Below are 13411 nucleotides of genomic sequence, written 5' to 3' on the forward strand. Positions count from 1 at the left end.
AACCGTTCTTGAGCTTGGAGGAGGTGATCCTTGAAAATAAGCCAGCTCTCCTGGGCTCCTCTTCCCTCCAGGGCTATATCCCATTCAATTCTTCCAACCAGATCCTTGAACAAGCCAAATTAAAATTCCCAAATTAAATCTTTGCTCTAAATCATCTTGTATAGTCAGGAATATGCTTTTAAAATTGCATATGTTCTAGAAGTGCATGACTATATGAACATCGAAAGTCAAGAAATATAAAATCTTGCATATCCAAAAGTTTTTGTTAAAAGTTGCAGATAGTTGGAAGAGGTTGGGTTTTGTTGGTGTGGGTTTTTTTTTCCTTTAAAAAAATAGCACACTAATTACTATTCTCTTACCCCAGATGAATTCTCTAATGCAAAATTACTGAATCTATGAGTTCATACCGTGAAGCAGATTAGATAACGCAATGGAAGCCAGTGAGCTGAAACAGTGACGTGATTTGCCAATAACACCGTAAACCCCATTTTGGTTAAAAAGCCAATATAGGAGATCTAGTATTTTAACTTAGTGGTCTGTAATGCTTCCTGCCACAGGCTAAGAAAGGTGAATTCCTGACTGCCACATAATCCAAATTCTGCAAACAGAATTCTCTTTCACACTGATTTGAGACAAATGTAACTGAATTGATTTCAGTGGAGCTGTTTCTGATTGACATGGGTGTAAATGATACCCTTTGTCTTTTGTCAGTCGTGGCCTTTGACCTAAGTTGCTTATTACTGAGCAAATGGAGTCTTCTGCTAGCGCAGATCAATGACATAACATGATAATCTTGCAGCAATCTCTTGCACTTGACTGCTTTGAAATTAAAGCTAAAATGAACAGTGCAATAGGTTTTCTGGAAAATCAATAAGTATATAGTTAAAAAGTAGACCAACCAAGTACTAATCCCTACTTTAAAAGGAAGATACATCGTGATTTTTCAACATATCTTAATTTGTGGTCCAGCTGGAATTAATATAATTCTCTTGTCTTGGATATTTGTGCTGTCAAAAATTAAATATGTAGACTTGGGTATTAAGAACTTGACATACCTCTTGACATTTTAAAATTGCTAACAGAACTTAAAGGTTAGAATATTTCTATGTGGCTTTGATCAAAATTGCTATTAGAGCTTGTGATTGTTCTCATTCTGATTCTGCATCCACTTCAGTGAAATCCTAGGGTTTAAAGAAATTTTCTATGGATTTTAGTGATGTGTCAAACAGCTACTCTCTTACTGCCTTGAAAATTGTGGAAGAGTTTATTTTCTGTAGACACACAAAAGAAGTTGGAGGGACAGTGGAAGATGATCAACCTCAACTGGTTTAGATCTTCTATGATGAAAAGAGGACAAAGCACAAGACTTGACATGGATGCAGTCACCATGCAGTTCAGAAACTACCCTGTCCAGTGGGTTGTGTGACATGGCGATGTCTGAAAGTCAGATCATCTTAGATGGACAGGGAACTTCTTCTAAAGGGCTTTAAGCCGGAAAGGGTTCTACCCAAAATGAAGAAACTTGTCTCTTTATAGACATGATTTTAAGATGCCATGGTAGGAGGAAGCTTAAGGGCTCTTACTAACCTTACCTCCTTTTCTGTGCAGCAGCACAGCACTGTGCAGAGCCTCAGTTTCCACTCCAGTTGCTGCCTGAGGGCCCACCTCAGGCTGTAACCTCTGCTCTTTAATGCTTGGCTTTACCCTGTAATGTAAAGCAGCGTGTGAGGCAATGCGAGGTTGCTCACCTTAGCTCACCTGTATGCAGCTTCCATCTGCCTTCTGCTCTTGTAGATGGAATCTTCCCAGTGGATTCAGACAGATGGGTACTGAGCCTCATTTTGGTAATGTTTCTGAGAAGGTTATTGAAAAACGTGATCTTATACTGTGTTTTCAACAGTATTAACATTTGACAATTTGAGAGATATTTCTTAATCAAATGCCATGCTTTTATACGATAGTAATTTTTTTCCACTAGAATTTTCTATGCAGTTCCTATTTGCGTCTTTATAAACTTATAATAAAGAAATGTCTGACAGTGAAATACGGCAATTCCGTGGTCTTTTGTGTTTGATTTAGTTTAGGGTGGCTGGGGAAAAAAAAAAGTTAAAATTCATTTCATGTCTTCTTTTATTTATTTTTTTTATATTGCACACAAGGCTGTGATTAATTATAGGCACTTTAACTATTAAACTCAGACTTAAATAGCATGCAGCATCAGAGCTCAAAGGCTGTTTAATAGAAATCTTCACAAACAAGATTCCTTACAGTGGACTTGAATTAGGATTCTTAGATGAACTTCACCAAGCAGGTATACATGGTCGTAGTTACTGAGGTACTGAATATATCAATACAAAGCTGAACCAGGTATTACATCTCTGTGAAAATCTTTAATTTGGAGAGGGAAGAGTTGTGTTATCCAGCCAACCTAATTAAAGGATTTTGTGGAGATATTTTTTAGGTGTATCAGATGAAATGTACATATTTGTTCTTCTCATTAATTTTGGATTATGCATACTCAGGTATACACTCATAATAATATCTATGATATTTGTACAACGAAAGATTATTTGTAACCATTGTCTTAGCCAATTCTTTGCAGCTGTGTTTTAAAACTACAGGATGAATGCCATATTTGTTTTACACAGCCTGTCAAAGTGACATTTGCTTTATTAAATTTGGAAGCTTAAAAAGCTAATGAAGATTCCTTTTGTTCAGTGGTTTCACATTCACATTGAGACCCACCATCCTGATTATATGTTGTATAACTGTAATTACTTTAATTGCGATATGCAAATAAGACCAATTTTTTTTCTTTATGTTTGTCATTCATGGTATAATTGGCCAGATTTTTAAATAATACCATCCAGTGTAGGGTAAAGGAAGTCAGCAAAAGTCAAATGCATGCTATCTGAAAATTAGCTGAAATTATTTTGTTGAAAAATATTACTTCTGGTACAAGATTATTTCTCACAGAAGTATCAGTAGTCTTGCTCATTATATGCATTTTCCAAATAGAAACTTGAGTTCTACTGATACAGGTATTACCTGAGTATGCATGTAGTTTGGATCAAGAGGCATGGTGTAACAGAGCTGAGAAAAGACAGAACAATTTTGGTAGAGTGGCACAGGTGCCCAAGCCACGGATCACCGTTCATGTCGGAAAGTTTGAGATTCCTCAGTTCTTTCATACTCATGAAATTAAAAAAAAAAATATAAAAAAAGGCTGTCTTTTTTGACCCCAAGAACAATATGAAATACCATACTTAAGAAAAATCAGCCAGATAAAGACTAATAAGAAAACATTTGTGAATTTCAGCTCTGAGGGGTACAGGCTTCAGTTTAATTCATATTATTTTAATGCCATTCAGTAATGGAGCCATTTCTGTGTAAAACAAAAGGCCCGTGAAATAGCAGGGGTTTGGCCTCGTGGAAAGTCAGTCTAGGATTTTTTGTGTATTTGGAAAGTTCATTTCTCCTGGGGTGTTCATTCAGTTGTATCACAATTGTATTAGAAACTTCTGCTGAAAGAATTCCTCTGAGACATCTTTTATTGACTTCATGGGTCAAGAAGCATAAAAATGAAAGACAGCATTCTAGACTTTGCAGTGATGGGTCATTTACCTCCCTGGTCTTGAAAGCAGAAGGAAAATAATTCAGAGTCAGAGTACTGGCATCGGAGCTGCTAAAAGGACATCCTCTCACCTTCTTTTTAATGGCATTAATTTATTTATTTTTTGTCATCTCTTTTCAAAATTAGAAAATACATTTTTGCTTCCATTTGAAGCAGATGAATTCTTCCACAGCTTTGTTCATCTTGACCTGATACGCTGTTTGAAGCATAGACTTTTGAGTCCTGTCCGGCACAGACAGCTTGAAAATACAGGTGGCAGGTGTTATAACCTTAATTTTCATTTGACATTTCAAGGCACACCACTTGCAACAGCCATGGGCTTTGCCTGAGGTAGCAAATTACATCTGATGTGCAGTCCTCCATGGAGACACAGACGGCTAAAGACCCTCATTTGTTCTTCAACTCGTATGTCAGGGTGGACTGAATCACTCCCAGAAATGCCTTCGTCTCTCCACTGTGGACTGTGGGGATCCTGGATTACTACCTTGGAAGGAATGCCGACGCTTATAATGATCTGCAGGAGAGGCAACTAAGCATCTAAGTGTTCCCAGTATCTGAAGGTTTTTGCTCTGAGCGGTGTCTAGTGCTATCCTGTGATGGGATTTCTGCAACAGCGAGAGGCAACACAAGCAGCGATGTAAACAAATGACTTGGTTTTCATTCTCATTTGGTTTATCTTTGAGGATCTGATTCAAAGCCAGTTCAAGTCATTAGCCTTCAAACTGCCAAGCTGAAAACAACCCCCAAAAACCCAAACAAAACCCTCTTCATTCTTAGGAGTTGTAGCTTTTTCTTCATGTGCGCTAATAAATCATCTCCTCTGTCTAGTAGCGCTCAGCTACCTGACCGCATCACCGGCGATGCTGATTTCCACAACAGGGTTCAGCAGGTCAGCCTTACGGGGTTATTAGGAAGTTCTTTTGACTTTCTCTGGTCTCTTCCATCTGTATCCCCTTTGAAGGAATGTCCTCTAAATACCATGTTTTAAGACATGTTACCTGACATCTTCCAAAACACGAGTTTCATGCTCTGCCACAGTAGTGGGGAGTTACCCAAACTTTCCTTAGTAACATTCAAGTGTGAATCTGCAAACTCATAAGTACAAGAATCTTCACAGTTAACTTTTATTACCATAAATAATTGTTCAATTGGAAATATTCAACAGATACTCAAAGAAAGCATTTGCGTCAGCGACACTATGCAACAACCGATAAAATCACAGAGCTGGTTTATGACATAGATTCTAAAATAAGTCTTGACTTACAAAACTGCAGCATTTACTAAAATAAAACTGAAGAATAAATAAGCACTAAATAATATATATTTCTATTATTATATTCCGGGGGTTTGGTTGTATTTTAAAATAAACCTCTTCACCATTTTATGCCCGTTATTGTGTTTGCTTCTCTGTGCTATAAGGAGTGTTTGCTGATAGGATGGGGTCTAAGTGTGGATTCTAGAGCACATGGAGGAAAGATCTGCTCCTGAAACCACTCCAAAAACTTTGCTCATCCCAGCAAAGAATAATAAACATTCACCTCAGCTGGAGAGCTCAGCATCAGAACAAGCCACTGTTCAATAACAGCTTTCAAAGACATGTTGATATTTTGCATTTGAATCCATTGAAGAAAATTGCAAGCTAACAATGGGCAATCAGCTAACAAAAGAATTCAAATTTGAGTTGAGCTTCAACTTGAACTGCATTCAGTAGAAAGACTGCATGAGTCTTGGCTGACTTTGTAGTAGGTTTAAACTGACTTCTAATGATTACCTTTATTTTGAAGATGGATCAAAAGCAAGTACAGTTACAGCTTTTTCTCATTTAAAGTTTATTGTGATGATATGAGCGCGAATTTGTCTGAGTAAAGTTGAGAGACTGAGTCATTTACCAAGACTGAATTTGCTTTCATTGTTTGTATTTTTCCCTGACTTAGACTTGGTTACTATAAACTGTTTTGACATGCAAACATTCTGGCAACCATGGGCAAAAAAGTCTCTGCTGGCATAACCCTATTAATATAGGTGTCCCAGACATAAAAAATAGCTTTTTAGCACAGATATGGTATGTGGCATGAGGCAGAAGTCTGTAATGTGCTATTTATACATCATGAAATACCAGACAGCTTAGGGAGGGACAGAATTTGGCCCTTAGTTTAATCTTACTAGGCATTTTAATTTTTCTTGGTTTTCATTGTGAAGCAGATTTCTACTTTATTACCAGTGCTACTCTGGCAACTTTTTTCTTTCCTGTACTTATATTTCATAATTATTTTTTTTTTTTTACTTCTAGTCAGTCTGCTTTTGTCTTATAGGGAAAGAAAATTAAAAGGCCAGTCTGTTACCTCACATCTCAGTTAAATCTAACATATATTTGCTTAGGGGCAAAAAAGGTTGAAGAAAAAAAGGGAAATGTCAAAAATGAATAATAAATGGTATATAAACAGAAGCAGATTTTCTGTGATATGTTACTCCTGATAAACATGATAATGTTTCCCAAATGTGTTGCCTTGGTTCAGATCCAAATCTACTGGTCAGGTTTTATGTGCTATTTTTAATTTTACTGCTCCAAAAACTCTACATCATCTTGTAGGAATTCCCTCCTACTGCATAGCTGTATCTAGTTATTTGTAGGTTAAAATTCATCTTAATATAGATTCATATAAAACATGTGTTACCACAGAAGCAGCTAAAAGACAGATCTGGGTGGGTAAAACAAGCTGGATTTGCAAGGAAACTTTTTTTTCTTTTGAAGAAATATATTTTCCTTTGAGGTCACTCCGCTGTTTGATATTGTAGACTCCAAGGTCTTTCCATTCAGTAAACTTTCCTTGCCCTTTAAACAGTGAAATCAGAACGTGAGAGGTGAATACAAACAACCAGGGACATGGGGACCTGGAAATGTTTAGGATCCACGCAAAGCCTCTAGAACTAGGCAAGGAAATCAAGAGGTGTTGCAAAGAAATTCAGCTCGTTGGAATACTTAAAACCAGAAATTCTCCTGTAGGTGCTGCTGCACTGACTTAGTGCTGTTACTCTACTCTAGATTGATATTAGTGGAGATATTTGTAGTGAAAAAATCTTTCTAAACATAAAATATTGGAGATGAGGATGCATTAAAATGGACTGAGAAAAGAAAGGAATGATGCTTCCAATGGTACATAGCACTTCCTGATAGGAGAAAACGCAACCTTAGTAATGGAAAAGCTTGGCAGTGTTACTTGCTGCTCAGTCTGTTAGCTAGCGTTTTTTCACCATTATCCCATAGCAAGTAGTAGATATGGTGCAAGTAATATCCTTAAATGTCGAGTTCATGCTTCAGTGCCCCAGCCTTAGCTAAATTCAGTATTTTGGAGTAGGTTGGGCTTGATGAACTTAATTGTAAGGTATTTGATGAACTGGCTTAGTGCAGACTATAGTTATAGGTGATTATTTCTAAAGGGGAGGTGAGGCAAGTGCCTGCCCTTAGAAATCAGGAAGGGATGTGAAAATAACAGCCCAGTTAGATAACAGGCCATGTCAGACCATGTCAAAGCAGTGCAGTTTCCTTAACAGAGATGAAAAAGTAGCAGAGGAGAAGCAGCAATATCACGTCATTTGCCTCCATGAGGCTTTTGATACCACCCCACACTGATTGCCTGTAAGTAGCTAAAGAAATGCAGTCTAGATAAAGCTGTTGCAAGGCGAACAGCCCTTTCTTGAACGCAGACGCTCCAGCTGTACAGCTGGATGGGGCCAGGGCGTGGGTGTGAGTGCCGAGAGTCTGGCGTGCTCCAGTCCCACCCCGTGCCCCAGTACCAGAGAAGGTCCATCTACAGCTCGAGCCTTTGCCCCGTCAGGTGTGACAATGCTGGTTTGGAGGCAGAGAAAGAATAAGGGTATGGTTGTAGCCAGATCATGCCAGTCATCTCCCTGGCCAGAGACTAGACCTGTTTGATTTATTAATAGAGATGTACCCTTTTTATGTAGGCACCTTGCATCTTGCCCCAGATAACTGTGGTTCAAGAAGACAGAGATGTTGGGTGGGTAAAAGCAAGGTTTATCAGACATTTGTTTTGTATTACATTGTACCTTTTGTGTAGTTATTCCTTTAAACAAACACCAAAATACATTCATTTGTATTAAGGAAAATGTTTAATTTTATTAAGTGGTGTTATATAAAACTGTAGCCAGGTGATGCTATACAAACTCTCCCATGCAGCCTAAAAAGCAAGGGACTTACATGTCATCTCTCATCCCCTGCTGAAACACCATAATTGTATTTCAAGTGTAAGAATTTATCTTGATGGAAGGTTGTGAACATTAAGGCAAAATGCTAACATTCTAACAATAACATTTTTAAAGCTTCAGTGGAAATGAATGGATAAGATATCCCTTTGCTGGCGCTCACTAGGAAAGCCACCTTTTTGCCTTTGTTTACCAGTTCATAAGACGGGGATAATTACGCAAGGCTAGATCATTTAATCAGTGGGTTGGCAGGGCTTGCACGAGTACACTGAAGTCAGAGATTACATTTGTTTTTCTTCCTTATTTGAGTGCCCTTCAACTAAAAGTGTGGTTTGCTAAAGCCATGAATTATAATTAATATAGTCTGAGAAAGGTGAAGTGTAGCATAATTGAATATGGGTAAAATGTTACTCTCACATTCTAAGTAGCACTCTAAGTGTTACATACCTGCTATATAATTATTATCAGCAGATAGTCAAAATAAATATGAAAAGAACAAAAGGAAATCTAATAGTTATAATGATGGATTTAATAACCATGGGTGCCAAACAAAAGCACCGTTCTTTATCTCAGTTCCATCACTCCTTGATCTTACCTGGGGAAGAAAAGACCCTTCTCTCTTTTCAGCGGAAGCTGTTGAGCACAATGTTTTGGAAGCAAATTTAATTCTAGTACTACATGTTTTGTGTTTTCTTTGGGTTTGGGGATTTTTTTTATATATAGCTGTAGAGTAAAACCAGGGGGTTGTGAGTTACTGCCGACATAGGCTAAATGCTGAGCCATGGGCTTCCCCACCCGGCGGTTCACTTTGCTGCCAGAAGCTGAGGGTCTTGGCATCTGTTTAGAGAAGGTCCCGGTCCCTGGCTGGGAATGATGGAATGGTGCGTGCCGGCGGACCGCAGGCTGCTGTAAGAGAGAGATACTGTTTGTGTACTGCGAGGTGGGAGTCCGAGCTCTGCTGCATCCTGCAAAGCGGCCAAAGGAAGAAGCAGGACACAGCAGCAGTAAGAATAAAAAGAGAAAAATAGGCCATGTATAGGATTGGAGGGGAAAAAAGCAGCAAAAACACAAAAAGGCCTCTGAGTGAGTTGGAAGAGGGAACAATACAGCTTTATGCAAACCACGCTCCATGGAGAGTGATGTTTGTGTGGCTCAGAAAAAGGGCTTCCTCACTGTAAGCCTATGTAAACATGGCTTAGGAGCCCAAGTCTCTTCTTTTACTGATTGTTTACATTGTAGTGTAATTCCATTAGTCTAAATGACATCAGAAGGTAATTCTTCCAAAAAAGAAAAAAAAAAAAAAACCAAAAAGGCTTTATTTTAATCTAAATGCTAGGAAGAGAAATTATTATCCCTCTGGTAAAATCCCAAGAAAAGAAATCTCACGTTAGATATACATAATATTGCTCCATGCATAGTGGGAAGATAACGGGGGCAATATAGGAAATTATATAGGCCTTGTACCCTGTTGAAGTGTAGAAGGGCACGGGTACAACTTTGCTGTACCTGTCTATAAAAGCAAGTTAATATAAAGCCTAACTATAGGAGGGAATGTTATCTAGAGAAGGCAGTTGAGATCTCTGGTGAGCTGATCCGTTCCACAAGGTTTCCTCCTGAGAAAGGACTACTGGAATGAAGACTGAGGAAGGACCTCAGTGTTGGGTTTAACTGTGGATATACAACATGAGAGACATGAAGCCTTCTAACCATATTATTTAGGTTGTGATTTTTGCTTGTGAGAGAAGGTATTTGTTTGTTTTGTCTCCTGGCTTGTTTGAAAAGGCAGAAACTGGAGGCTGTAGGTGAAACAATTGTAGGACACAAGGTTTACTACAGATGTTATCTGCAGTAAGCATTGGCAGCAGGTTGAGTATCGACTCACTGACTTATAGAACAGTCTTGTCTCTGCTTTGCCCTAATACTTAATCATAACCAAACTGGAAAGGCAACCCCCAATTCACATAGGTAGCACAGAGGCAGAAGATCAAGATGGTGCACTCAGAAGTCAGCATGGAAATAAAATAAACTTCAAAGGGAGAACTGCAATCTTGTAATCCACCTACAATGGCCATTTATATTACTTAAGTACAGTACTTTGCTCTTATCCTATTTAATCCTATTCTCAATGAATTTCCCATTTGTCAAGATGATTCTGAACTCTATTTCTGGCCTTCAGCGTATTATCGGGGTGCAATTGCAGGGTCCCTTTACAATGCCTGTGGCTGAAAAGGGCATCTCCCCCACCCGCCCCCAGCTCTGTTCATGCCTTCCCACCCTATCCCTTGTTATGAGCCACGTGTCGTGTCACTTTGCAGTCTACAATAAGCAGCTGAAAACTAATCCTTTCGGGGCTTTTTGGTTAGATTAGTTCCAACTGCTGCATGAATGATTGTGTCTGAGGAAAAGAGTGGCCTGGGGAAAATGGGGCCATTTTTCAGTAGCAAGCTGTACCTGAGTCTTTTTGTTGCACTCTCAGTCCTTCCCACATTGGTATTATCTACAAACGTAATGAAAGTATTATCAGCCCATTGTCTATGACTTTGTAACTATATTGAAGAACACTGGGCAGTAGGTAAGGCCTTTGCAAATCTCCTTTTGATACATACCTTCCTCCTGGCAATGAACTACTGATGACTCTAAGTATGTTTTTTTTCCTGTGGGAGGTTCATTTAAGAGAATTATTTCAGATTAACTTGGATATTTTTTTTCCATTTTTATAGACAGGTTTGTTCATGCTAATTTGGTAGTCTGTAAGGTCTCTACCTGATGAATGGATTTAAAATAAATACTTCCCCTTGAACATTCCAATGTTGGACTAGAGAGGTAATTCTTAAGCCTTCACTCCGACCTGGAATTAATGCTCCTGATATGGACAAGTGTAGGATGTGCAGTTTTAGAGTGTCCATGGACAGGAGTTTTATATGTGCAGAGATTTTAAATCAAGAAATTCTCTGTACTGAATACAAGGAATATATTCCTTCATCAGTCTTCAAGGATGCTGTGTCTAATTTTTAGGAACATTTTTTTTACATCATATCGAACCATCTCCTGAATTGGCACAAATTTGAGTAGCTCTACTTAATGAGAAATTCTAATTTATCCAACTAGAGGATATGGCCTTACCAAGCACTGCATTCTGAGGCAAAACACTGGCAGTTTACACTTGAACCCTATTTAACTACATTGTCTGTGTAGAAATACAGGCTCCTATTTTTGGTATTCAGTCATAAAAAAAAAAAAAAGGTAAAAAAATAGTAGATGACGGAAGATTTCAGTGTAAGCTGAGGATAAAAGGTGATTTTTACCTAATGGAGAGGCCACAGCACCTACAGAACTGCCAGCACTAGAAGCAATGATGACCGGGACCCCTGGGCATCAGCAGCATCTTCATCAGTGCCAGGAAAGCAAAGCAATTTGCAGTTTGCAGAATCTGCAGGATGGGTTTAGCTGTATTAGTTTTGTGTAAATCATGGAGGATTTTAGATGCATCTAGGTCTCTGAGGTCAAGTGTTGGGTGCTGCAGACTAAAGGTGAGCTCACATGCTCTGTGGTCTGGTCCTGAGAGAAGAATGGTAAGAAAAGGGATGGATACACTGCACTGAGTTCCCAAACAGGGATATAATTTCATCATCATGTCCTATTCCACCAGTCTTTGCCAGGGTGTGCAACAAACTCATGAAGTTTTGTCATTCCTATGAAAAAGAGCTGTAGTAGCATGATAGTGCCACTCTTTTAAAGAGAGAGGATTTAGCTGGCTCTGATGGAATTTTTTATTCAATTTTCAAATTAAAAAGATTAAACAAAAAAAGCAGGAAGTGGATGAGAGATATGTGCAACTTCACTACAAGAAAGCAAGGCTTTTACCTGAGGAGACCCTGGTTTTGGAGGGAAGAGAGCTTACGTGTACTGGTGTGAGCCAAGCTATGATCTTTGGCATATTTTATTTTCAAGGATAAACATAGCCTGAGGTCATCAGACCCATATTTCCCACTTCCTTAATATCCAATCTGCAGATTAAGTTGAGGAAATGTGAGTTGCATTTACCATCTCTTCTCTTGCAAATGAGATGTGTGTGTGGTGGGCAGGATGGTTGTGGATTTTTGGCAAACAGAATAGACCGCAGCTGGATCTAAGATGAGGGCGACTGACATGGCAGAGTTTGCATCCATATACAGCAGGCCCCATGGTAATAATTAAGCAATATATTTGGGGGTGTGGATTAATTTTTTAACTTAGATCAGGGGAATGGAGTTTTTGAAGCAACTCTGTTGCCCATGTGGTGGGGCTGTCTTGGAGCACACGAAGCGACACATTTCCCCTGATACTGAACCAGGAGATGTGTTCTAGAAGTTCACTTTACAACTCTAGCTGCTAATTCAGTCCATGTCACCAGAATAGATCTGTTCTTTAAGTAAAACCTCCAAAATACATATACAGAGGGCATCGTGTCAGCACCAAGAGTTTTGCTCTACAGATCCATTCCTCTTGGGCCACACAACTTCTTAAATTTGACATAACCCAAGGATGATCAGTTAACATATTTTGATTTCATGTTTTGGCTCTGTTCAGTACGGGACTAGGAAAGGGCCAAATTCATTGTCATTTAATGCTAGTCAGAGCTTTAGTCTACACTTCTTTATTGTAATGCTGTTCACCACAATCAGCGGGACATGGTGGTAAAAGGCTCAGTATCTTCCCCGGTTTCCCAGCAATCATAGGAAGATGTTGCTTGGATCAATATTCACTTTAAGAAAACATTTGTATCAAGCTGACCAGAGCTGCAGCATCTCAAACAGGAACCAGGGGGGAAAAAAAAAAAAAAAAGCCTACTGCAAAACTAAACCAAAAAACTAGCCCACCTTCCCTCCAACCAACTGAACTCCTGCCTGTGAACATCAGTTAGTGAAGCACACTGGTATGCAGCATCTTACTTCAAAAATAATTTTAGAAAAATAATCTTCCCTTTTAAACCCCTACTGTTCTAGTGTTGCATGATAAAACATACGTTCTAGAACTTAATCTGGCTACTGCCTTAAAAGAAAATAAAAAAATGTTTCTATAAATACATTAACAACAAAAAGAAGTCTAAGGAGAATCTCCATTCTTTATTGGATGCAGGGGGAAACATAGTGACAAAGGACGAGGAAAAGGCTGAGGTACTTAATGCCTTCTTTGCCTCAGTCCTTAACAGTAAGACCAGTTGTTCTCTGGGTACCCAGCCCCCTGAGCTGGAAGACAGGGATGGGGAGCAGAGCGAAGCCCCCATAACCCAAGGGAAATGGTTAGCGACCTGCTACACCACTTAGACACACACAAGTCTATGGGGCCAGATGGGATCCACCCAAGGGGAGTGAGGGAGCTGGCAGAAGTGCTCACCAAGCCACTTCCATCATTTATCAGTAGTCCTGGCTAATAGGGGAGGTCCCAGTTGACTGGAGGTTAGCAAATATGTCACCCTTCTACAAGAAGGGCCAGAAGGAGGATCTGGGGAACTACAGGCCTGTCAGTCGGACCTCGGTGCTGGGAAGGTTATGGAGCAGATTGTCTTCAGTG

This window comes from Grus americana, chromosome 3 (genome assembly GCF_028858705.1).
Source record: "Grus americana isolate bGruAme1 chromosome 3, bGruAme1.mat, whole genome shotgun sequence".
NCBI lineage: Eukaryota > Metazoa > Chordata > Aves > Gruiformes > Gruidae > Grus > Grus americana.